Source organism: Pan troglodytes, chromosome 18 (assembly GCF_028858775.2).
Source record: "Pan troglodytes isolate AG18354 chromosome 18, NHGRI_mPanTro3-v2.0_pri, whole genome shotgun sequence".
Classification (NCBI taxonomy): Eukaryota; Metazoa; Chordata; class Mammalia; order Primates; family Hominidae; genus Pan; species Pan troglodytes.
In genome coordinates this window covers 12,279,728-12,306,038 of record NC_072416.2, presented here as the reverse complement: position 1 = coordinate 12,306,038, position 26,311 = coordinate 12,279,728, and the positions used below count along the sequence as shown (strand labels likewise).

Below are 26,311 nucleotides of genomic sequence, written 5' to 3'. Positions count from 1 at the left end.
TGCTATTGGTTGGCCCAGAAAATGACTTAAACATTACTTGAACATTGGCTTAAAGGTGAATTTTAAAAGTCATTTTCCATTCATTCATAATTTTCTTAATTTTTAGCAGGGATCCTGTTCAGTGTCTGTGCTTCTGCTGCTGCTCTTCTCACTTTGAGAAAAGGAAGGAAAAGGGGAAACAGAATGATGCTGGGGACCCACCTTGTGCCTCTCCCCTTGGGAGAAGTATTCATAAGACCACTCTTACAGCCAAGGGCTCTTGGGCACAGGGACATCAAGCAAGTTTCTGACAGTCACACAGCTAGTGGTGACAGAGTCAGGATTAATAACACAACCAGCTCCTGGAAAACTTGAATGGTGTCATTTTCTCTGTCCTCTTGCTTCTCCATTATTTAAGCCCTGATAATACCTCCTACCAGGAGCCATCTAGTGCTGGAGGAATGGAAATCCTTTCCAATCTATTATAAAATGGGATTCTCATTTCCAGCCCTTGCAAGGGCTATTTTAAGGATTAAACCTCACAGATTGATGTTTGTGCAGCTGGGCACCCAGAAAACAGCTTATCATTATTGTCTGTTATTTTTATATCTTCCTTCCAAACGTATCAGTCTTCTATCCCATTCTCCAGGTCCTCCCTGCTATTTAGAAATTTTTCTAAAATTTCTTTATAAGTTCTTTAAGGATTGGGTCAACCTCTGATCCTACACCTCACTTCAAATATAATGTCCACCATGAATCACCATCACTCAAGATCTGCTTGTTTAAAAGTGTGTAGCCCCTCCCCACTCTCTCTCTCTCCCTCTGTCCTCCTCCTGCTCTGGCCATTAAGCCCAATAGCAGTGATGGGAATGCATAAAACAGAAAGGAATCTACACTCCAATCTTTCGTGTTTGACCTTCTATTATTCCCCCTTCCCTATAACACAAATTCAGAGGAAACTTATTTATTAAACACTTATCATGTCCCAAGTGTCAGGCCTCTGAGCCCAAGCCAAGCCATCGCATCCCCTGTGACTTGCACGTATATGCCCAGATGGCCTGAAGTAACTGAACAATCACAAAAGAAGTGAAAATGCCCTGCCCCGCCTTAACTCATGACATTCCACCACAAAAGAAATGTAAATGGCCGGCCCTTGCCTTAAGTGATGACATTACCTTGTCAAAGTCCTTTTCCTGGCTCATCCTGGCTCAAAAAGCTCCCCCACTGAGCACCTTACGACCCCCACTCCTGCCCACCAGAGAACAAACCCCCTTTGACTGTAATTTTCCTTTACCTACCCAAATCTTATAAAATGGCCCCACCCCTATCTCCCTTTGCTGACTCTCTTTTCGGACTCAGCCCACCTGCACCCAGGTGATTAAAAGCTTTATTGCTCACACAAAGCCTGTTTGGTGGTCTCTTCACATGGAAACACATGAAATTTGGTGCCGTGACTCGTATCGGGGGACCTCCCTTGGGAGATCAATCCCGTCCTCCTGTTTTTTGCTCCATGAGAAAGATCCACCTACGACCTCAGGTCCTCAGACCAACCAGCCCAAGAAACATCTCACCAATTTCAAATCCTGTAAGCGGCCTCTTTTTACTCTCTTCTCCAACCTCCCTCACTATCCCTTAACCTCTTTCTCCTTTCAATCTTGGTGCCACACTTCAATCTCTCCCTTCTCTTGATTTCAATTCCTTTCATTTTCTGGTAGAGACAAAGGAGACACGTTTTATCCGTGGACCCAAAACTCCGGTGCCCGTCACAGACTGGGAAGGCAGCCTTCCCTTGGTGTTTGATCATTGCAGGGACGCCTCTCTGATCATTCACCCACGTTTCAGAGGTGTCAGACCACGCAGGGACGCCTGCCTTGGTCCTTCACCCTTAGTGGCAAGTCTCGCTTTTCTGAGGAAGGGGCAAGTACCCCAGCTCCTTCTCTCCTTGTCTCTACCCCTTCTCTGCTTTTCTGGGGGAGGGGCAAGTACCCCTCAACCCCTTCTCCTTCACCCTTAGCGGCAAGTCCCGCTTTTCTATGGGGCAAGAACCCCCAATCCCTTATTTCTGCATCCCAACCTCATCTCTGTGCCCCAATCCCTTATTTCCACACCCCAACCTCTTATCTCTGTGCCCCAATCCCTTATTTCCATGCCCCAACCCCCCTTCCTGCTTTTCTGGAGGGTAAGAACCCCCGAACCCCTTCCCTCCGTGTCTCTACGCTCTCTTTTCTCTGGGTTTGCCTCCTTCACTATGGGCAACCTTCCACCCTCCATTCCTCCTTCTTCTCCTTGAGCCTGTGTCCTCAAGAACTTAAAACCTCGTCAACTCACACCTGACCTAAAACCTAAATGCCTTATTTTCTTCTGCAACACTGCTTGGCCCCAATACAAACTTGACAATAGCTCTAAATGGCCAGAAAACGGCATTTTTGATTTCTCCATCCTACAAGACCTAAATAATTTTTGTCGAAAAATGGGCAAACGGTCTGAGGTATCTTACGTCCAGGCATTTTTCACACTTCGTTCCCTCCCTAGCCTCTGTTCCCAATGCGATTCCTCCCAGATCCTCCTTCTTTCCCTCCCGCCTGTCCCCGCAGTCCCAACCCCAAGTGTCGCTGAGTCTTTCCAGTCTTCCTTTTCTACAGACCCATCTGACCTTTCCCCTCCTCCCCAGGCTGCTCGTCACCAGGCCGAGCTAAGTCCCAATTCTTCCTCAGCCTCCACTCCTCCACCCTATAATCCTCCTACCACCTCCCCTCCTCACACCCGGTCCGGCTTACAGTTTAGTTCCGCAACTAGCTCTTCCCGACTTGCCCAACAATTTCCTCTTAGAGAGGTGGCTGGAGCTGAAGGCATAGTCAGCGCACATGTACCTTTTTCTCTATCAGACCTCTCTCAGATCAGTCAGCATTTAGGCTCTTTCTCATCAGACCCCACTAAATATATACAGGAATTCCGATATCTAACTCTGTCCTACAACTTAACCTGGAGTGACCTAAATGTCATCCTGACTTCTACCCTCTCCCCAGATGAACGGGAAAGAGTTTTTCCTGTAGCCCAATCTCACGCTGATAACCATCAGCTTCACGAGCCAGACCTCCAGGAAGGCATTAGAGCAGTTCCCCGAGAGGATCCCCCAATGGAACTACCAGGCAAATCCCCCAGGTATAGCTAGGCGAGATTACATGGTTTCCTGCCTAGTTGAAGGGCTTAAAAAAGCAGCTTACAAAGCTGTTGATTATGACAAACTTAAAAAAACTACCCAAGGTAAAGATGAAAACCCAGCCCAGTTCATGGCCCGCTTAGCAGCAACCATTAGACGCTATACCGCCCTAGACCCAGAGGGGCCAGAAGTCCGCCTTATTCTTAGTATGCATTTTATCACCCAATCCACTCCTGACATTAGGAAAAAACTTCAAAAATTAGAATCTGGCCCTCAAACCCCACAACAGGAATTAATCAACCTTGCCTTCAAGGTGTACAATAATAGAGAGGAAGCAGCCAGACGGCAACGCATTTCTGAGTTACAATTACTTGCCTCCACTGTGAGACAAACCCCAGCCACATCTCCAGCACAAAAGAACTTCCAAACGCCTGAACCGCAGCAGCCAGGCGTTCCTCCAGAACCTCCTCCCCCAGGAGCTTGCTACAAGTGCCAGAAATCTGGCCACCAGGCCAAGGAATGCCCGCAGCCCGGGATTCCTCCTAAGCCACGTCCCATCTGTGTGGGACCCCACTGAAAGTCGGACTGTTCAACTCACCTGGCAGCCACTGCCAGAGTCGCTGGGACTCTGGCCCAAGGCTCTCTGACTGACTCCTTCCCAGATCTTCTCGGCTTAGCAGCAGAAGACTGACACCGCCCAATCGCCTCAGAAGCCTACAAGACCATCACAGATGCTCTGGGTAACTCTCACAGTGGAGGGTAAGTCTGTCCCCTTCTTAATCAATACGGAGGCTACCCACTCCACATTACCTTCTTTTCAAGGGCCTGTTTCTCTTGCCTCCATAACTGTTGTAAGTATTGACGGCCTGGCTTCTAAACCTCTTAAAACTCCCCAACTCTGGTGCCAATTTAGCCAATACTCTTTTAAGCACTCCCTTTTAGTTATTCCCACCTGCCCAGTTCCCTTATTAGGCTGAGACACTTTAACTAAATGATCTGCTTCCCTGACTATTCTAGACTACAGCTGCACCTCACTGCCACCTTTTCCCCCAGTTCAAAGCCTCCTTCACATCCTCCCCTTATATCTCCCCACCTTATCTCACAAGTATAAGACACCTCTACTCCTTCCTTAGTGACCAATCATGCACCCCTTACCATCCCATTAAAACCTAATCACCCTTACCCTGCTCAATGCCAAGATCCCATCCCACAGCATGCTTTAAAAGGATTAAAGCCTGTTATCACTCGCCTGCTACAGCATAGGCTTCTAAAACCTGTAAACTCTCCTTACAATTCCTCCATTTTACCTGTCCAAAAACCAGACAAGCCTTACAGGTTAGTTCAGGATCTGCGCCTTATCAACCAAATTGTTTTGCCTATCCACCCCGTGGTGCCAAACCCATATACTCTCCTATCCTCAATACCTCCCTCTACAACCCCTTATTCTGTTCTAGATCTCAAACATGCTTTCTTTACTATTCCTTTGCACCCTTAATCCCAGCCTCTCTTCACTTTCACTTGAACTGACCCTGACACCCATCAAGCTCAGCAAATTACCTAGGCTGTACTGCCGCAAAGCTTCACAGACAGCCCCTATTACTTCAGTCAAGCCCAAATTTCTTCCTCATCTGTTACCTATCTCAGCATAATTCTCATAAAAACACACGTGCTCTCCCTGCCAATCGTGTCCGACTGATCTCTCAAACCCCAGCACCTTCTACAAAACAACAACTCCTTTCCTTCCTAGGCATGGTTAGCGTGGTCAGAGTTCTTACACAAGAGCCAGGACCACACCCTGTAGCCTTTCTGTCCAAACAACTTGACCTTACTGTTTTAGCCTAGTCCTCATGTCTGCGTGCAGCGGCTGCCGCTGCTTTAATACTTTTAGAGGCCCTCAAAATCACAAACTATACTCAACTCACTCTCTACAGTTCTCATAACTTCCAAAATCTATTTTCTTCCTCATACCTGACGCATATGCTTTCTGCTTCCCGGCTCCTTCAGCTGTATTCACTCTTTGTTGAGTCTCCCACAATTACCGTTGTTCCTGGCCCGGACTTCAATCCGGCCTCCCACATTATTCCGGATACCACACCTGACCCTCATGACTGCATCTCTCTGATCCACCTGATGTTCACCCCATTTCCCCACATTTCCTTCTTCCCTGTTTCTCACCCTGATCACACTTGGTTTATTGATGGCAGTTCCACCAGGCCTAATCGCCACTCACCAGCAAAGGCAGGCTATGCTATAGTATCTTCCACATCTATCACTGAGGCTACCGCTCTGCCCCCCTCCACTACCTCTCAGCAAGCCGAACTAGTTGCCTTAACTCAAGCCCTCACTCTTGCAAAAGGACTATGCATCAATATCTATACTGATTCTAAATATGCCTTTCATATTCTGCACCACCATGCGGTCATATGGGCTGAAAGAGGTTTTCTCACTACACAAGGGTCCTCCATCATTAATGCCTCTTTAATAAAAACTCTACTCAAGGCCACTTTACTTCCAAAGGAAGCTGGGGTGATTCACTGCAAGGGGCATCAAAAGGCGTCAGATCCCATTGCTCTAGGCAACGCTTATGCTGATAAGGTGGCTAGACAAGCAGCTAGCTCTCCAACTTCTGTCCCTCACGGCCAGTTTTTCTCCTTCACATTGGTCACTCCCACCTACTCCCCTGCTGAAACTTCCACCTATCAATCTCTTCCCACACAAGGCAAATAGTTCTTAGACCAAGGAAAATATCTCCTGCCAGCCTCACAGGTGCATTCTATTCTGTTGTCATTTCATAACTTCTTCCATGTAGGTTACAAGCTGCTAGCCCGTCTCTTAGAACGTCTCATTTCCTTTCCATCATGGAAATCTATCCTCAAGGAGATCACTTCTCAGTGTTCCATCTGCTATTCTACTACCCCTCATGGATTGTTTAGGCCTCCTCCCTTTCCTACACATCAAGCTCGGGGATTTGTCCCTACCCAGGACTGGCAAATTGACTTTACTCACATGTCTCCAGTCAGAAAACTAAAATATCTCTTAGTCTGGGTAGACACTTTCACTGGATGGATAGAGGCCTTTCCTACAGGGTCTGAGAAGGCCACCGCAGTCATTTCTTCCCTTCTGTCAGACATAATTCCTCAGTTTAGCCTTCCCACCTCTACACAGTCTGATAACGGACCAGCCTTTATTAGTCAAATCAGCCAAGCAGCTTTTCAGGCTCTTAGTATTCAGTGAAACCTTTATATCCCTTACAGTCCTCAGTCTTCAGGAAAAGTAGAACAGACTAATGGTCTTTTAAAAACACACCTCACCAAGCTCAGCCACCAACTTAAAAAGGACTGGACAATACTTTTACCACTTTCGCTTCTCAGAATTCAGGCCTGTCCTCAGAATGCTACAAGGTACAGCCCATTTAAGCTCCTGTATAGAAGCTCCTTTTTATTAGGCCCCAGTCTCATTCCAGACACCAGACCAACTTAGACTGTGCCCCAAAAAACTTGTCATCCCTACTATCTTCTGTCTAGTCATACTCCTATTTGCCATTCTCAACTACTCATACATGCCCTGCTCTTGTTTACACTGTTTCTCCAAGCCATCACAGCTGATATCTCCTGGTGCTATCCCCAAACTGCCACTCTAAATTCTTGAAGTAAATAAATAATCTTTGCTGGCAGGACTATGCTGAATCTCCTTAGGCACTCTCTCATCAGATGTCCTGGGTCCTCCCAATTCTTAGACCTTTTATACCTGTTTTTCTCCTTCTCTTATTCCATTTAGTTTCTCAATTCATCCAAAGCCATATCCAGGCCATCACCAATAATTCTACACGACAAATGTTTCTTCTAAAAACCCCACAATATCACCCCTTACCACGAAATGTTCCTTCAGCTTAATCTCTCTCACTCTAGGTTCCCACGCCGCCCCAATCCCGCTCAAAGCAGCCCTGAGAAACATCGCCCATTCTCTCTCTCCATACCACCCCCCAAAAATTTTCGCCGCCCCCACACTTCAACACTATTTTGTTTTATTTTTCTTATTAATATAAGAAGGCAGGAATGTCAGGCCTCTGAGCCCAAGCCAAGCCATCGCATCCCCTGTGACTTGCACGTATATGCCCAGATGGCCTGAAGTAACTGAAGAATCACAAAAGAAGTGAAATGCCCTGCCCCGCCTTAACTGATGACATTCCACCACAAAAGAAATGTAAATGGCCGGTCCTTGCCTTAAATGATGACATTACTTTGTGAAAGTCCTTTTCCTGGCTCATCCTGGCTCAAAAAGCTCCCCCACTGAGCACTTTATGACCCCCACTCCTGCCCACCAGAGAACAAACCCCCTTTGACTGTAATTTTCCTTTACCTACCCAAATCTTATAAAATGGCCCCACCCCTATCTCCCTTCACTGACTCTCTTTTCAGACTCAGCCCACCTGCACCCAGGTGATTAAAAGCTTTATTGCTCACACAAAGCCTGTTTGGTGGTCTCTTCACACGGACACACATGAAACCAAGTACTGTACACATTGCATTCATCATTTGACTCACATAATAAAAACATATTAAGGTAGAGGTTATTATTGTTCCCATTTTATGGATGAAAAAACTGAGGTTCAGACAGGTTAAGTAACTTCCCTATAGTCACAGCACTCCTAAGTGGCAGTGCTGGGGTTGAGCTCCAAGTCTGTGAAAGTGAAAGGGCCATGCCTTTAACCAAATGCTACACTATCTCTGTGTTCTCTCTTTCATAAAGAAGCTTCATAAAGGGTTCTTAGATGTGGGAATTCAAGGAATCCTGGAAACACAAACATTGGGCTTAGGTCTATGCCTGCGGCATCCTCTGGGTACAGCCAGAGTGCTAATTAGCATTTGCTTATCGCCTCTAATTATCTGAGACTCTCTGACAGTTTGAGTTCATGAATGCTAATGTGAGGGGAGAGTTGTGAGAAGTTAGAAGCAGAGGCCTCGGGCTTATAGAGACAAACGTTGTGTTTTAGCTGACCCAATGGCTTCTGGTGGGGCAGAGAGACCAGGACATGGAGTTACAAACAGATTGAAATGAAGAGAGTCACTTACCATGTACCTTTTATCCCAAGAGCTCTCACTTTGCTGGAATTGTGCCCTAAATAACCCAGCTCAAGGACTAATGAGTTTCAAAAGATTGATGTAGTAATTTTAACATTTGTATTGCAAAAGGTTGTAGAGCACATGTATTATTTTCTGCCTGCCCAGCAACAATTTTTCTTTCTTCTGGTAATAGGACATTGATTTTGCCTGGGAAGACACCCACTCCTACTTAAAGTCCATGTAATTCTGATGTTGTCCCCCAACCTACACCCCAGCCCTAGGCTCCAAGAGGGACCCTGTAATTCATACCTGCCCAATTACCATATTCTATCCTCATGGCCTCAGTGATTGACTCAGGAATAAGCCAATGAGATTCAATTCCAATTTTTCCTAAATGTTGGAGAAGTATCTAAGTTGTGAATAGATCTGATTGGCTTTAGGTTCAGCTATATCCAGAGGATCAAGTGTATAAACAAGAATCTGTCATTCTCCACCTCTGGTCCTGTTTTCCTTTATGTTGCTTCAGTTTTTTGTACACATTCTCTACATTTCAAGAATTCTGGCTACGAGCAGTGCCCTTCTCAGCCTTTGGCTCAATATATCAAATTTCACAAGAGAATTCTTCACTGCTCCCACTCACCTGCACAGTCTACCCCCTTGGCCAATTATAGCTGGGAAAATGCAGTTCTATGACTGGCTGTATCCAGGTCACCCTTGCAGCTGCAGGGAGGTGGGGCAGCAGGTGCCATCAAGTTCACTGTTTGTGGAGGATGAGCAGTTTCTCCAAGGTAGGCAAATGCCCCGCACGGTTCCTTTTAACTATGAATGGGTCCCTATCTTTTTCACGTGTCCAGAAAATGGACTATGTCATTAGACTTTTCAGACTTGGAAGGGCACATTGGCTCTGTCAATGATGTCATTGGCCAAATCATATTCCTTGGAAGACTTTCAATCCAAGTTATAAGCAGATGTTGGTGACATAGCAGCATGCTACTGCCAAGACACAGGGACAGGCCAATGGACTCACTTGAGAGGATGCTTAACGGCCCATTTCCCTCCCAAAGCAGGACACAGAGGAGATGGTGAGTCCCCCTGCCACCCAGCACAGCCTCCCTCATCCTTCCTTTCTCCTCTAGTCTCCCTCTTTTTTTTTTTTTTTCTGAGGGAGTCTCACTCTGTTGCCCAGGCTGGAGTGCAGTGGCATGATCTTGGCTCACTGCAACCTCCACCTCCCGGGTTCAAGTGATTCTCCTGCCTCAGCCTCCCAAGTAGCTGAGACTACGGGTGCCTGCCACCATGCCCAGCTAATCTTTGTATTTTTAGTAGAGACAGGGTTTTGCCATGGTGGCCAGGCTAATTTAGAACTCCTGGCCTCAGGTGATCTACCATGCCCAGCCTCCAGTGTCCCTGTTAAACCCCTTCTCATCTCCTGCCAGGGTATTATTGTCAATTTAAGTTACTGATGTCACTCTTTCTAAATGTCAGCTGGTCCTCATTTTATACTTCAAAATCCAAGGTTTTCAACTTGGCCTCTGGGCTATTTCCAGCCCATCCAGAACCCACCTGTTGTTTTAAAATTTTTTTAAGGCTGGGCACGGTGGCTCACGCCTGTAATCCCAGCATTTTGGGAGGCCGAGGTGGGCGGATCATGAGGTCAGGAGGTCGAGACCATCCTGGCCAACACGGTGAAAACCCGTCTCTACTAAAAATACAAAAATTAGCTGGGCATGGTGGCACACGCCTGTAATCCCAGCTATTGGGGAGGCTGAGGCAGGAGAATGGCTTGAACCTGGGAGGCGGAGATTGCACTCCAGCCTGGCGACAGAGTGAGACTCTGTCTCAAAAAAAAAAAAAAAAAATTAATTAATTTTAATTTGTTTTGAGATAGGGTCTCACTACGTTGTCCAGGTTGGTCTCAAATTTCTACCTACAAGCAATCCCACTTCAGCCTCTTGAGTTGTTGGAATTACAGGCGTCAGCCACCACACCCGTCTCTTCCCCACCTTTCTAATGACAACGCTTCCTTGTTTCTCTACCTCCTCGTTTCCTCCATTCTTCGTCACGCTCCAACTGCAGTGAGTTATTTTTTTTGTTCCATGTGGGTACTGGTTCTTTGGCACCTCTGCACCTATAATTGTGTTGCCTAGGACACCTTTGTCCACGAACAATCTTTTAAAAACTCTCCCTCTATTAAGCCTACACTACACTATCATCATCTGAGACAAGCTTTGAGAGCACAAATTCTGGAAGTCCAACATCCTGATTCCACCATTTATTACCCCTGTGATCTTGGACAAGTTAGCCTCAGTTTTCTCATCTGTAAAGTTTGAGATATTAATAATAATAGGGTAACTTCCTCTTGGAATTGTTGTGAGGTTTAAATGTGTTAAATTATCTAACACACTTGGAGCAGTGCCTGACACATGAACACTCCAAAAGTGTTTGTTTATTGTTATTTTATTCATTCCCATACCTGTCTCCTTGTAAACTCTAGGCTCTTTGAGGGCAGTGAATGTGGCTTTTCTTTTTTTTCTGCATCCTCAATGTTTATTAATTGCTCTTTTTCCTTCCCTAACTGGGTTTGTGAACACTGAGCATCAACATCTCCCGTCTCATCATGGGAGACACTCATCCAGAAGCAAATCTCAGCCAACAGGAGCGGAGCCAACGTGGGTGGCTGCAACTGCAGTAAGATTGCCACCATTCGGGGGCCAGCCAGGATCTCATGCCTAGTGCTGCTTTGGTGGCTATGATGGACCATTTCAACAGGTGACCACATGGAGAATTGAGCAACATATTCTTATGGAAACAGCACCTGTACAGGGAAAGGCACAGCATGTGGGGAAACACAGGAAACAACACAGAGGAAGAAGAAGCACTTGAGGAGACAGTGTTCCTCTGAGCTCCGCGTGCTGTGTTGTCTGCTGGGCGGCTGGCGGAGGACCAGGGCACAGAGCAGTATTTAACTGCTCAGCTCTTGCTCTGAACAGCTGAGCTATAAATGCTCATACCTCAGCCGAAGAATAAGCAACCTAATCTTAACTTGTATTCCAGTAAAAATAAAAATATGTTGGGTTGGAAGAAAGAGAGATGCATTACCTTTTGATTTCACTTACCACCTCTTTTATTGCAAGAATTGCATTGCTGCTCCTCCAGCTGTGATAACTCTTTCAGGAATAATAAGAGCTCTCATCGGTCTTAAACAGACCAATGGAAGCATCTAGTCCTTCTGCGCTGTTTGTGGATATTGAGTTAAGTAGTAACTGGCACTTATAGGCCACCTTAACATGCATTATCATTGTACCCTCAGGGCAGTCATTGGAGGTAAGTGTGGCAATCATCTTGGTTATAGATGAGCAAATGAAGAACAGAGAAGCTAAGCAGTTTGTTCAAGGTCACACAGCCAGCCTGTAAGATAAGATGGTATAAAGGAAAGAGCTCCATTTTGAGGTCAGATAGTTCTGGGTTCTTATCTCTCATCTGTTACTTAGTAGCTGGGTGACCTTGTTGTTTCTCCTCTCTAAGTCTACATTTAATAGTTATTAAAATGATATAGTAATGCTCACTCCATGGATTTATTATAAATTCAGTGGAACATTTATATAAAAAGACAATGTCAAATATACTGCTTAATAATTCCTTCTCCATTTGCTCCTTTTTCTTTCTAAGAAAAACAGTTGGAGCTTGAACTCAGACCAGCTGATCTCCCAGCCCACACTCTTTGCACCCTCCACGCTGCCTGCCGTCTCTACCCTCTGCCACTATGACAGTACAATGGCAGGCGGGAGGTGATGCCTTCTTGTAAATCATCTGTGATACAGTGAGGAAGATCCCTGGGTACTAAAGGAACATGCCTTTATGCACTTATTCAGTGAGTGAGCTCCATGTGGATTTAGGGGGAGGGTGGGTCCAGCTTTGAATATGTGCTTGTTAAATTGTCTGTGTGAGGAGCCAAGTGGCACTGTTCAATAGGTAGCTGGATATGCAGAGCTGAAGCTTGGGAAACCAGTCTGAGCTTTGGCTGCAGATTTATGACTCATCATTGTACAAGGGATCAGAATATAATACCTGCTTTCACGACTCTCAGAGGTGGTGGAAACAAGGTGTGGCAGAGACAGAAATAATTACAATACAATATGAAATATGACAAAGGCTAGATTACGATAAATCCAAGAGGACAAGAACTTTGTCCTCATGGAGCTTAGGTTGCAGTGAAATTTAAGAGACGTGAATCGAAGTTTCCATTCAAATGTATGCTAAAAATTGTAGTAACGAACTTTCCAACTGGGTCTGTGGTGACTTCAAAATTCATTAATTTAGTTGTTCATCCTTACAAAAGTTATATTTGTTTTTGTTTTTGTTTTGGGATAGAGTCTCACTCTTTGCCCAGGCTGGAGTGCAGTGGGCCGATCTCAGTATACTGCAACCTCTGCCTCCCAGGTTCAAGCGATTCTCCTGTCTCAGCCTCCCGAGTAGCTGGGATTACAGGTGCTCGCCACCACACCTGGCTAATTTTTGTATTTTTAGTAGAGATGGGGTTTCACCATGTTGACCAGGCTGGTCTCAAACTCCTGACCTCAGGTAATCCTCATACCTCATCCACAGGTATGAGCCACTGTGCCCGGCCCATCCTTACAAAGGATATTTATTCTGCTCCTATTATAAACCAGACTCCATGCCGGGTTCTGGAGATAATGTGATGAGTAAAAGAAGATGCATCCTTTTTCTCCCATGGAGCGTAGAGTTTATCGGAAGAGACAGATAGATAGTAATCCAATGTTTGCATAATACACATAAAATTGCAACCATGACAAGGGGTATAATGAATAGCAAATGATACTAGAAAGTATCAACCTAAACAGAAAGGTTGGGAAGACTTCCATGAGGAAAGTTCTGATGATATTAGAACTGGGTACTAAAGGATGATGAAGCATGAACTAGGTGAAGAAAGATGGATGGAGAACTTAAAAGAACAGCATGTGCAAAGGCCCTGTGGCAGGAAGAGTGTTGTGCCTAGAAAGGATTGGCAAAAACCAGTGTAGCTTCATTCAGTGGGCTTCTGGCTACAGTTCAAAATCCATCACTGTATCTTCAGTTACAGCACAGATTTACGTCCCATAATATCTAGTTACCTTGATTCTAAGATGTCAATGATCGTAAGTTATCCCATTGGTTTGTTAACATTGTTTTTTTAAATTGAAAATTGAAACAAAAAAAATGGTGAGAGTTTACTACCACATTCAATGACTACCTTTTTTTTTTTTTTTTTTTTTTTTTTTTTTTTTTTTTTGAGATGTTGTCTCACTCTGTCACTCAGGCGGGAGTGCAGTGGTGCGATCTTGGCTCATTGCAGCCTTCGTCTCCTGGTTTCAAGCAATTCTCACACGTTAGCCTCCCAAGTAGCTGGGATTACAGGGGCGCACCACCACACCTGGCTAACTTTTGCATTTTTAGTACACAGGATTTCACGATGTTGGCCAGGCTGGTGTCAAACTCCTGACCTCAGGTGATCCACCCACCTCAGCCTCCCAAAGTGCTGGGATTACAGGGGTGAACCACCACACCTGGCCTACATTGATTTTTAAGTGGACATTTTATTTGGGTAATTTTAGATTTACAGAAAACATATCAATTTAAAGATGCATTCTGGACCTCAAAATGTGAAGAAGATGCTTCTTGGAATTGAAGCAATTTTTACGATTATGACCACCTGAGCTAACTAACATAATTAACTTTTTACCGTGTATCAGACACTCTGCTAAGCACCTTTAATTTAAAACTCAGACAAAACAGGTGCAAAATGATTAGCACACTTTCCTGGAGTCACCCTGTTAAGAGTGACCAAGTCAGGGCTTTCACCCCAGCTGTTTGGGTCCAGACCTCTGTGACAACTCTATGCCCCCGGCCCAGTTCCCCTTCCCAGGATGTACTTTTCTTTCACCAGTTGCTTTTGGGAATAGGTGATGAGCTGAGTGACAAAGGATGAGGCTGAAGGGGGCTCTGTTCTTATCTGATGACACAACCTGTGGCTTTGGGCATGTCTCTTTCCCCTCTGTAATCTCTTTTCCCAAGTCAGACCAAGCACAACATGAAAATGTCACAGATTCCCTGGGGAGATGACTGTCGCCTCCAGGTTTAAGGCCAGCCTGTTCACACCAGCTGTACTAGTTCTAGGAGCTGGACTTTCCAATAAAGAGGGAGCCCAGAGGCTGGTGAAGTCCAGATGATTATTCATGTTCCTTTCCAGATAATCATAGTTATCCCTAGACCTCATTTATCTTGTCCCCTCCTGGGTACCACTACAGGAAGTTAGCCATTACTTATCACTCAACTGTTGATCTCTTTTGCTAGCTTGTTGATTGGCTTCATGACAACTTTGGGGGCAGATATTTAAGTGAATGAGAGAGGTCCACCATAAGGAAGGTTAGAAAAAAATAAAATTTACTCTTACTCATTCTCAACCATATGAAAGACCCTGTACTTAAGGATAGCAATAGCTGTCACTCATAAGGCCTGAGGGTTCCAGTATTCCTTGCTTGGCATAATGCACACATTTCCCATTCTTAATTGTTTCTTTGGGCTAAGATATTTATACATTTTATATTTATATATTTATACATTTTATGATCGGTACAGAGACACATAACCTATAAGTGTTAGAACTTAAAAGCATGGGTCTATATTCAGACTATCTGGGATTGAACCCTAGCTCCACTGTTTTCTTTGGGAACATAGACAAGTTACTAAATTCTCCAGGCCTCAGTTTCTTTATCTGTAAAATGAGCTTAATAATAACACATATCTTATAAATTTGGGATATGTCCCTTCTCTCCTGTGTTCTCACACAGCCTCCTGTGGTCTCCATAAGTTCACTGATGATTCTGTTAGCCTGATTAAATTCCCTGTCCCTTCAAGGGCAGGAAGTGCACCAGACTCATTTCCAAGGATGTTTTCACTAGATTTTTGATGAACAAATAAATATTGGGGGAAAACCCAGGCAGAGATCCACGTCTTGATTCTAGTCTTACTTCAACCATCAAATTACTATGTGACCTTAGGTAAATCTCTAGCCTTCTCTAAGTAGAGAGTTCTGTCATATATGTGTAGACTTGAAAATCTTCAGAGTCCGCCTCTTAGTTCTGAGGTTCTATACTTCTCCTTCTCTCTCATAAGAGAATTATGACTGTCTTTGTGGAAACAGTACATGATTGTCACTTAAATACATGACATAAAACATTTAAATAAGTTAAGGCGTGGTGGCTCATGCCTATAATCCCAGCGCTTTGGGAAGCCAAAGTGGGAGGATTGCTTCAGCCCGGGAGTTCGAGACCAGCCTGGGCAACAAAGGGAGACCCCATCTCTATAAAAAATTAGCTGGTCATGTGGTGCATGCCTATGGTCCCAGCTACGCAGGAGGCTGAGGCAGGATTGCTTGAGCCCGGAAGGTTGAGGCTGCAGTGAACCAGGATGGCACCACTGCACTCTAGCCTGGACAACAGAGCGAGACTCTGTCTCAAAAATCAAAAACAAAAGCAAAACAAAAGAAATAATTAACACTTAAATAATTCAGAAAAGTGCAAAGAAAGAGTAAAAAACTTACCCCAGACTCCGCCATCTAGAAATTCCACCGTCTAGAAATAACGATGGCTAGCATTGGATGAAGATGGTTCCAGACATCTTATGCTTATATCCTAATAGAAGCAAGATCAACAGATAGAAATAAGATTACAAAAACAGGATCATAGCATCCTGATTCTTTTTGAAATACAGTATTGAATTAATTTTTTTATTGGATAGAAGAAGAAAGTAAAAGAAGAGTAGAACTGGAAGAAAAAGAAACTGAAATGAAACTAAAGGAATTGCTGAACTTCAAAGTCCTATTATCCTGACATCAAATACTCACGAGGCTACAGCCTGACAAATACCAACAATTCTGATGCAAAGACATTTCAAATTAGAGGATAGAACAGATGCCTTTTAATTCTGAGTGTGAGATCTCAGCTCTCAACTGGAAGAATAGGCTGCAGGGTCCAGACAATTTGATTTGAGCGGGCTTGTGAAGACATGATGGATGGCTGGCTCCCCAGCCTTGCACTGTAATTGATGGCAGTGCCGTATTGACCCAGACTATTCTGCAAAAGAAACCGAGTTTCTGAGGCTATCAACTGGGGCTGTCAAGGAGCAAGCAGAGGGCCCAGGCAAACCTATCCTGTGAGCCCCAATCCTGGGGAGTTGACATCTCTCACTGCCTGACAAATCCTCCCCAGAATCCAAAATGATTGAGGGCAGGCGGGGGTGGTTTTCTGGCAGATCTAAAGACAATGTTCTGATTTGATTCCAGGGGCTTCTGGCAACAAATTACGCATTTGGCTGAGATTGGCCCATCCCTGCCCCACATCCCAATCCCTCTTTGCTTCTGCAGACAAACTTCCAGCCTGATTTTATCTACTCGGAAGGTGGGGGCGGCTGTGACTTGAAACAGAGATAGATGTCTCGATTCATTAAGCAAGAGCATAGGCGACACAGGGTAGAGCACCAACTGTGGGATTTTAGGGTAGGACAGAAAAAAAGGGGTCATCACTGTGGCACAGTGCAAGTGTCGAGGTTCTGGGTTTGAATCCAAGGTGTGCCTTATATAAGCTGTGCAAACGCTGACAAGTGTCTTACCTTTCTCTCCATCAGTTTTCTCACCTGCCGATGGAGTTGATAGTAACAGTGACTGCTGAAGTTTATTGTGTGTAAAACAGCTGCTGTACACAGGGTTCTCGCTAAGCGAAAGCCATTTGTACGACCTTAAGCAAGTCAATACGGTCCCTTTGTATTTCAGTTTTATTAAAGTTAATAATAGCTCACCAGAAATGACATGCATTGAATTCATAGTATGTGGTGGGCACACCCAAAGATGTAATGGAAGGGAGTTGAATAAGGGTTTTATTTACAAAGGTGTGGGTCAGATTAAGGGATGTGATAAAGTACTACCAGGGTTAGCAAGAGTAGGAAACCACTCATCCTGGAGTGAAGGGAACTCGAGAGGAACCAGGGCTTTAGGAGAGGGCTGCCTGACGGCAGCTCAGGGTGGTGCAGAAAGCCAGCAGGTGAGCAATACCCACTTCCTACTCTCTACCGTGCAGCCCATGGACCAAACCCAACTGGAAACCAGAGGGACAGGGAATCCAGGGATGATGCAGTGGAAGAGGTTTCAGCTTATGGAGCACAGAGAGGATTAAGAAGCTGTTATGGTTTGGCTGTGTCCCCACCCAAATCTCATCTTGAATCGTAGCTCCTGTAATTCCCACATGTCGTGGGAGGGACACGATGGGAAGTAATTGAATCATGGGGGTGGGTCTTTTCTGTGCTGTTCTCCTGATGGGTGAATAAGTCTCATGAGATCTGACGGTTTTATAAAGGGGAGTTCCCCTGCACACTCTCTCTTGCTTCCTGTCATGTAAGATGTCCCCTTACTCTTCCGCCATGATTGTGAGGCCTCCTCAGCCACGTGGAACTGCGAGTCCATTAAATCTCTTTCCTTTATAAATTACCCCGTCTCGGGTATGTCTTTATTAGCAGCATGAGAACAGACGAATACAGAAGCATAAAGGGGATACGCAGCACAACTCCGTAGGTGCCCTTTTTTTTTTTTTTTTTTTTTTTGAGACAGAGATTTGCTCTTCTTGCCCAGGCTGGAGTGCAATGGCGCCATCTCCATCCACTACCACGTTGGCCTCCAGGTTTAAGTGATTCTCCTGCCTCAGCCTCCCGAGTAGCTGGGATTACAGGCATGAGCCACCACGCCTGGCTAATTTTTTATTTTTATTTTTTATTTTTAGTAGAGATGGGGTTTCTCCATGTTGGTCAGGCTAGTCTTGAACTCCTGACCTCAGGTGATCTGCCTGCCTCAGCCTCCCAAAGTGCTGGGATTACAGCACTTTTATTTCATCCTTGCCACAACCCGATAGGTGAGGACTGTTGTCCCCTTATCTTCCACATGAAGGGACTGAGAAAAGGCTCTGAGAACTTTGGAACCTCGACCAAGTCGCACATCAGGGAAGCAGCAGAGCTGGTATCCAAACCTGGTCTGTCTGATTTTGGAACTCATGCTCATAATTATTTCTGTTAGAGACCATGACTCCTGCTTGTGTGTAGAGACACCATGACCCCTGCTTGTGTGTAGCATCCCTGGGATGATCCCATGAGAAGGGGAATGAGACAGGGAAAACACAAGACACACAGAGAAGGTAACAGGGCCATTGTCCTTAGCCATGAAGATGACTTTTCTGAAACATACACCGGAATCAAACGCACATTCCATTTTCATGGCTCCCCAACATCCTCACGAAAAAAGTTGTCATCTTCCTGCTCCTTCACAAGCTGCGTCTTCCTCCACTCCCAACCATATTCCCTATCCTCCGGCCACCCAGAAACATTACCCATTTCCTGCACATAGTCAGGGGTCTCCAAAGACACACAACCAAGAAGATAGCTATACCTATAAATATATGCATACTAAGAGATTTACTTCAAGGAATTGGCTTGCATGATTGTGCAGGCCAGCAAGCGGTTGAGACCAGGTTATGAAACTGGCTAATTTTTGTACTTTTGGTAGAGACGAGGTTTCACCATGTTGCCAAGGCTGGTCTCGAACTTCCCGGCTCAAGGGATCCACTTGCCCTTGGCCTCCAAAAGTGCTGAAATTACAGGTGTGAGCCACTGAGCCTGGCTGAGAAGGGGTTGTGGGAACCCTAATTTATAGCTGGTTGGTCAGAAGAAGGGGTCGCAAGGTGGGACTTGCCATTGGCTTGTGAAGTAGAGGTACTCTTGTGCAACGGAGCACTTAACCTGTGGAGTCTGACACTACTCCAGGTAGATGGCATCAGGATTGAATTTAATTGAATTAAAGGACATCAAGTTGGTGTCCACTAGAAAATTTCTTGTTATGTGGAGGAAAAAAAGTCCCACACATGTCGGTGACTGACGTGGAGTGTGTTGAGTATGAGTAGAGAGAAGAACAGTTTTGTTTTCTCCTTTACGGGTACCTTATTGCCCCCACACTGTTAGGTTACTTGATCAGCTAATTATCACCACCAGGCTGAAAACTCAGGCAGGCTTTTGTGCTGCAGACTTGAAGTGGAATTTCTCCTTCTCCAGGAAATCTCAGTTTTGCTCTGAAGTCCTTCACCTGATTGAGGGAGGCCCACCCATATTCTAAAGCGTAATCTTTTTTACTTAGAATCAACTGATTATAAATGTTAACCACATCGATAAGATTCCTTCACAGCAACGCCTAGATTCGTGTTTGATTAAATAGCTGTGGACTACAACCTAGACGAGTAAACACATGAGACCAACCATCACCACCTCTTCTCATGCCACCAGGCCTTTGTGCAAGCTGTTCCCTCTGCCAGGGCTTCCCTCCCAGCCTTCTCATTCATGCCATTCCTGGAGGCACAGTCGAAATGCCCATCACACCCTCCCCTTTGTAAAGCATTCCCTGATTTCCTCACGCAGAGTGAGATCCTCCTCCCTCGTGCTTCTGAAGCATCCCCCAGGCTCAGTCTGTCATAGCATTTATCACACTGCATAGCAAATATTTACCGTTACCCACCACCCCACTAGCCTAAGAAGCTTCCTGGGGCAGTAGCTGGATATTCTTCCAGGCCAGTGTCCCCAGCATCTTGCACGTGTCTCAGCATATGAAAGGGCTCAATAAATATTTGTTAAATGAGCCAATTTGCTATAGATAAGAAGGAGAATGTGAAGGAAAAGAAAACCCTGAAGCTCAGTGGAGACATGGAGAGATTTCACTACTCATAAAACTCACCAATGTGTATCTTTTATCTCACTCAGCCCTAATGTCAATGTCTTTCCCCACCCCACCCCCCGCTACCCCCACCCCCCGCCCCCGGCTGCTGAGAGCCAAGTTAAGGCAGGACTGCCATAAGACCAGCCGAACCCTTCATTAAAAAGTCGGGGGATGGGGGACTGGGGATGAAGGCAAGCAGGTCTGCAAAAAGTCACCAGCTACTGCTTTCTGTGAGAGGCTCTGCAATTGGTATTTCACAGTATGTAGTCCTTTTTAGCTTCCTGCTGGAAAACACCAAGTGGCTGTAAATCATTCCACCGCAGCTGTCCGAGTGAGAAGTGACTGGGAATTGGGAAGGGATGGGGGATGTGCTCCCATCCTCAGGAGCCATATGGGCTCTTTCCAAGGCTTGGCAACTTATGCTGAAAATCAAGGGGCTTGGTTCTTTAGCTCCCAGATCAACAGGACTCAGAGCAACATTTGTTCTTATAGTGGGGCCAATGGCAAATGTTGGGAGCCAGGTATCTTGGGAGAGATCCTTCAGCAGTCTTGTAGTGCAGGCTTTTGGAAAGGTGGCCACTTTGATGAAGAGGTAGAAATCTACTTCTAAGATCATCTAACCTTGAAAACATTATTTAAACTCACTGAGCCTTATTCTACTTGTCAGTGAAAACGGGACAAAAATAACAGCTACTTTGTAGACTTGTTATGAGAATTAAATAAATATAATGTGATATATATATATATATAAAGCATTTATAACAGTGTCTGGTGTCAATGTTTGCTCTCATTATCATTATCATCATCAAAATCACCATCAACATCAACACCATCATCATCCCTATTGTCCCCATCATTCACCATCATTATTTCCATCAACATTATTATCAGCATCATCACCATCATCCTCATTGCCGCCATCACCACCATCATCACCACCACATTATCATCTTTGTTGTTATTATTATTGTCCTGTTAAACATTTATAGATCCTGTTACATACCAGGTTGTGTACGAGGCTCTGAGAATTTCTAGAGATTGAAAGATATAATCCTTTTATAGGAAGTTGGGCATGCAGACCTCCCAATGGTGCTGCAACAAAGGTTTGTTCAAGGGGCACAGAGAAGAGGTAACTGAAGACTCCAAGAGGAACAATGTTTGAATGATGCCATAGGAATGTCCAAGAGGAGAGCAAATTAGTAAGGCAGACAAAAGGGTGCTGTTTTGAGTGCAGGATAATATTCCAAGTAGAAGAATACCATGGAGCTCCAGACCCAGAAGATGCATTCTGGGAGCTACATGACCCGGCACAAAGCCTGGTCAAGAATATGAGAGCAGAACTGGTGACCCACCCCCCAAGAATGTCCCTAAGGTACATTCTAACCACAGCAGCTTCCTGGACCTCAACACACTCTATAATATATATTCTAAGTAGGTGAACATTTTCCTGTAAGCTTCTCTCCATAATATCAATAGGAATGAGGGTAATGCTGGATGCATAAATCTCAGGTAACTTGGTCCTAGATTCCCTTTTATTCCCCCCTCACAAGAAGGAAATGTTGCCACTGAAGTTTCCTATCTGTAAGATGTGGTTTGGATCTCCAAGTGGACACATAGTATTAATAGCTTTCAACTTAATGGGTTTCCATTTTATGCACCTGACACTGTTCTAGACAGTAAACACATGGTATACTATGAAATCGTTACAACAACTACAAGGAAAAGAAATTACTAAACCTATTTTATGGAAGAGAACACTGAAGCTCAGAGAGCTTAACTGACACGTCCAAGGTCATGCAGGCACTGAGTGACTGTAGTGGCATTCGAACTTCATCCTGCTGAATCCTAAGATTTTTGATTACTCTAGAGACAGCACTGTCGAATTTGGTAGCCACAAGACTACCCTAGGTGGCTACTTACACATAAAGTTGAATTAATTTGAATTCAATAAAATTAAGAACTCAGTTACAAGTTGCACTAGCCACATTTGAAGTGTTCAATAGCAACATGTGGCTAGTGGCTTCCATATTGGATGGTGCAGATACAGCATATTTCCTTCAGCAGAGAAAGTTCTACGGAATAGCGCTGATTTAGAGACAAGGTATACCCTCCCTGCATGTCTTGTGCCATCAAGAGATCATGCCTCATTTAGTTATGACTGCAACATCAAACTTAAGATGCTCCAGAGACCCACAAACCTACCCCCATAAGGTTACCACCCAGGAATAACCCATTTGGAAGGCAATTATGCGATATGAATCATGAAAGGTGCAACTAATCAAAGCAAAAGGCAGAGAAAGAAGCCATGGCATGTGGCGGCTGCTCCAAACAGGGAAACCTCCCTGAGGAAAGAGCAGGGAAGCACACATGAGCATCCCCTCAGCCACATCTTGTGCCCTTCCCTGGCCCCAGGACCTCAAAGCTGTGTTTCATGCTATTGCTGTATGGCCTTCCTCTGTGTCTCTGGAGCTTGCCTCATAGGACCCTTTATGGATATTAAATCATTTAGTTCCAGCATAGGCCCATGCATATTATGTGCCAGGAATACTGCTAGACACTGTGAAGAAAAATCCATTATCATCATCATCCTCAGAATCACCGTCATCATCATCATCACAATCACCAGTGGTCATGAGAATTGGGTTTAAGGCCGACTCTGCATCTCACTTAGGTCTGGCACAAGCCCTTTGTGGCTCTGGATCTCAGTTCTGGATCATCCGGAAAATAAAAATTCAGAAAAAAAATGTGATCATCAAATGAAATGATACATGTGAAAAATCTCCCCTGCAAGCTGAAAAGTACTGCTCTGAAGGTCACTGTTTTAATCGAACTTCAAGGTTAGCCCTATGGCACCAGTGAGCTTCAGATGGCTGGCTCAGGGAAGAAGAGACTTGTTCAAGTCCTCATTTTACATATGTGCATAAGTGAATACGGGCTAAAATGGCTTTTGTGAATGGACACAGAAAGCCAGAGAAACAGAGGGGGACTGAAATTTCCCAATTATACATCTCTCTTCTTTCCATTCTGATTATCTTTCCATCGTTGGCCAAGCTGTGAATTCCTCTCGGCTTTCAGGACCCACAGGCTTTAAGTGGGCTATTATTATCTGAGGTAAGTAAAAAAGGCCCTGGAGATCATTCATTGAACACTTAGTATGGGCCAGATGACTGACATCCATGCTGGTGTTTAATCCCTATATGCAGACTATAGAAGGGGAAACAACATCAGAGAAGTTCAGCTTACTGCCCAAAGACACACCACTGGCAATTGACAGAGGAGGTGACCAAGCCCACATTTTTCTGACTTTGAAGCTTTTCACAGCTCACTGTCTCCTGGGGCAGGAGCAATTTGTAGTTGCCAGGGGGTAGAAAGAGGGTTGGGGGGAAGGATGCTTCAGCTATCAGTACCAGGGCAGGGAAATATTGGAGCTGCTTTCCCATGTGCTGATTAAAATGTCCAACAGGACTGACCACCCTCGGAGGTGATGTTTTGCTAAAGCCCCTTTGTCCCTCCACCTGGCTAAAAGAGGACAATTATTGTTACGGCAGAGCTTCCTGAAGGGAGGAGGTACAGGTGATCACTGGGGAGTCTTCCAAGAAAATTGAGAAGCCCCCTCCAGGCCCAAGCTTTGGATTTCCTCTTCCCTGTTGGAATCTGCATGCTTTTCTTTTTACTTATACTTAACCAAACTTTTAGGTGAAGACAGTTCTGGAGGAATTTCCTGATTAAATGAAGATGAAATATTCTCAAATTATTTTAGGCAAACTCTACTTCTATTTCCTGCTTAGAGTAGAAATTAAAATCCAACGTTAACCTTTTAGAAAGATCAAAGTAAGTTCTGTTCCTGTATATTTATTCCAACTGCCTCCTTCTCCTCTGCCTCCTCTTCTCCTTCCTTCCTCTCCTTCTCCTTCTCCTTGAAAATTTACGTCTTGGGTTAGGATGAAGGTAGTAAACTTAACAGGGGATTAAAGGGTAGTATTTACAAAAGTTATTGTTAAAGTCCTTGACTTCAGCATGTGTTCTCTTTGCTTATTGATCAGCACGCCTATGCTAGCATTGACTGGCATGCCCACATTAGCATTGTTTAGCATGCTCACACTAGCGTTCATCAGCAGGTTTATACTAGCATTGATCAGCACACTCATGCTAGCATTGATCAGCACACCCATACTAGTATTGGTAAGCACGTCCGTACTAGCATTGATCGGCAGGCTTATACTAGCATTGATAAGAACACCCATACTAGCATTGATCAGCATGCCCATGCTAGCATTGATCAGCATACTTATATTAGCTTTGATCAGCATGCCCATACTGTCATTGATCAGCATGCCCATACTAACATTGACCAGCATACCCATACTAGCATTGATCAGCATGTCCTTTCTAGCATTAATCAGCATGCTTAGTTCTGTGATAGCTTTGCTCTTCCAGAGATTACTCATTACTTTGCATTACAGCATTAGTCCAGCTTGCAATGCCATTTCTGTGTGTGCAGCTGCGTCCCCAGACTCCACAGCCCTGATGCCTAATAGATGTCCAACAATTATTAATTAATTTTGCTTTGTATATCCTTCAAACATTTTACACTACCTGACCTTATTTCATTTTCTCTGTCACTAGAATGTAAGCTGCAAGAGGACAGAGACTTTCTTTAGTTCACCACTAGGTCCCCTGCACTAGGAGGAGGCACTAAATCAATATTCATTGGATAAACAAAGCATGGAAGAGCCACAGTTAGCCCTGCAGAAGGAGCTGACCATCTCGAATTCTAAATTTAGGGTGAGAAAATAAATGAAAGGCAGCACTTGGTTTCTGCAAGGAAAACAAATTAGGGGCTTGTGAATCCAAGCATGGTAAACAAAGCTGTCAAATAGGAGTACTCTAGTTAGTAAACATTTCATAGATAGCTTATGAAAATAATATCTAACATTGTTTGCCAACTACTTGAGATGCATTTTGTTTGCATTAGCTCATTTAATCTTTCCCAGCTGCCATAGGTGATAGATGTTATTATCCTTTTGAAAAATATATGTAAGATGAGAAAACCAAGGTATGCAGGGGTTAGGGAAAATGTCAAAATCGTATGGCTGGCAGGGTGGCCTTTGCTGCTCACCCTGAACTATCACCTTTCTCAGAATGAAAATCAGCCATTTACAGTTGTGCTGATACCATTAACCAGTCAGGGGTTTAATATTCAAGCACAATTAAGTGACTCAAGCTAAAGGAAAAAAAAATCAGCTTCCTCTCTCTCTATCTTTGTGTTGCAACAAGCATCGCTATGTTTCTCCTGAACTAATCCTTTTATTTCCACAATTGATTCATCTTTTCTCTTTGCTTTCCTGGCTAAGTCCTTTAAAATACATTTTACCCCTTATGCTTCTTCTCTTATCTACTATGCTAAAGGTCTCTTGACAGGGGCCTCAATTTCGCCTCTTTGCTCTTTCAAGTCTCCGTAATGTAGGATTTTTTTTTTATAATGCTGCACCTGAGCTCCTAGAGGGCAGGGACCTTGTCTTTTCTGTTTCCTGTTCCCTCCCCAGCATCTAGACCAATTCCAGGCACAGAGAAGAGACAGCATAAATATCACTAAACGAATAAATATGAGTGCTTTAGCCATAGGTAGACACACAGGTCTTAGAAAATTATGGGGGTGAGTGGGGAAATCTACATGCCCTGAAGTCTGGAGGTCCTGGAAAGGTGAAAACTGGGATCTATTTTGTGAGGAACCCCTGGAGGTATATATTATATGATATAGTTTGAATATTTGTCCCCACCCAAATCTCATGTTGAAATGTAATCCACAGTGTTGGAGGTGGGACCCGCTGGGAAGTGTTTGGATAGTGAGGGCGGATCCCTCATGAGTGGCTTGGGCCATCCTCTTGGTGATGAGTGAGTCCTCACTCTGAGTTCACACGAGATTCTGGTCATTTAAAAGTGTGTAACACCTTCCCCCCGCCCCAATTTGCTCTCTTCTCTTGCTCTTGCTCCTGCCGTGTGAAGCTCTTGCCATGTGAAGCATCTGCTCTCCCTTTGCCTTCCACCATGATTGGAAGCTTCCTGAACAATGAGCTAATTAAACCTCTTTTCTTATAAATTACCCAGTCTCAGTTATTTCTCTATAGCATTGCAAGAACGGCCTAATACATTATAATTACGGAAGGAGGCAAGATTGGGAAGAAACTAAAAAGACAGTATTGCAATGTTGGATGAGTCTGGCTTGAAACCAAATATGGTCAGCTCTCAGGAAGCTAAAAAAATCTAAAGTTCTTTGACCCGAACCATTCCCCTGCTATATTTTAATAA

The 26,311-nt window shown here is 44.5% G+C and overlaps 1 long non-coding RNA gene across 2 annotated transcripts in view; it reads right to left on the bottom strand.

The window, feature by feature from the left end:
• Nucleotides 1-11,302: 11,302 nt before the first annotated feature.
• Nucleotides 11,303-26,311, bottom strand: part of LOC104002511 (uncharacterized) — a 119,290-nt gene continuing 104,281 nt past the window's right edge. For both annotated transcript variants that reach the window (XR_674819.4, XR_008539732.2), the window contains exons 6-7: nt 15,803-15,893; nt 11,303-11,610 (exon numbers count right to left, since the gene is read on the bottom strand). This is a non-coding gene — a long non-coding RNA (uncharacterized LOC104002511). The remainder of the gene's footprint in view (nt 11,611-15,802; nt 15,894-26,311) is intronic.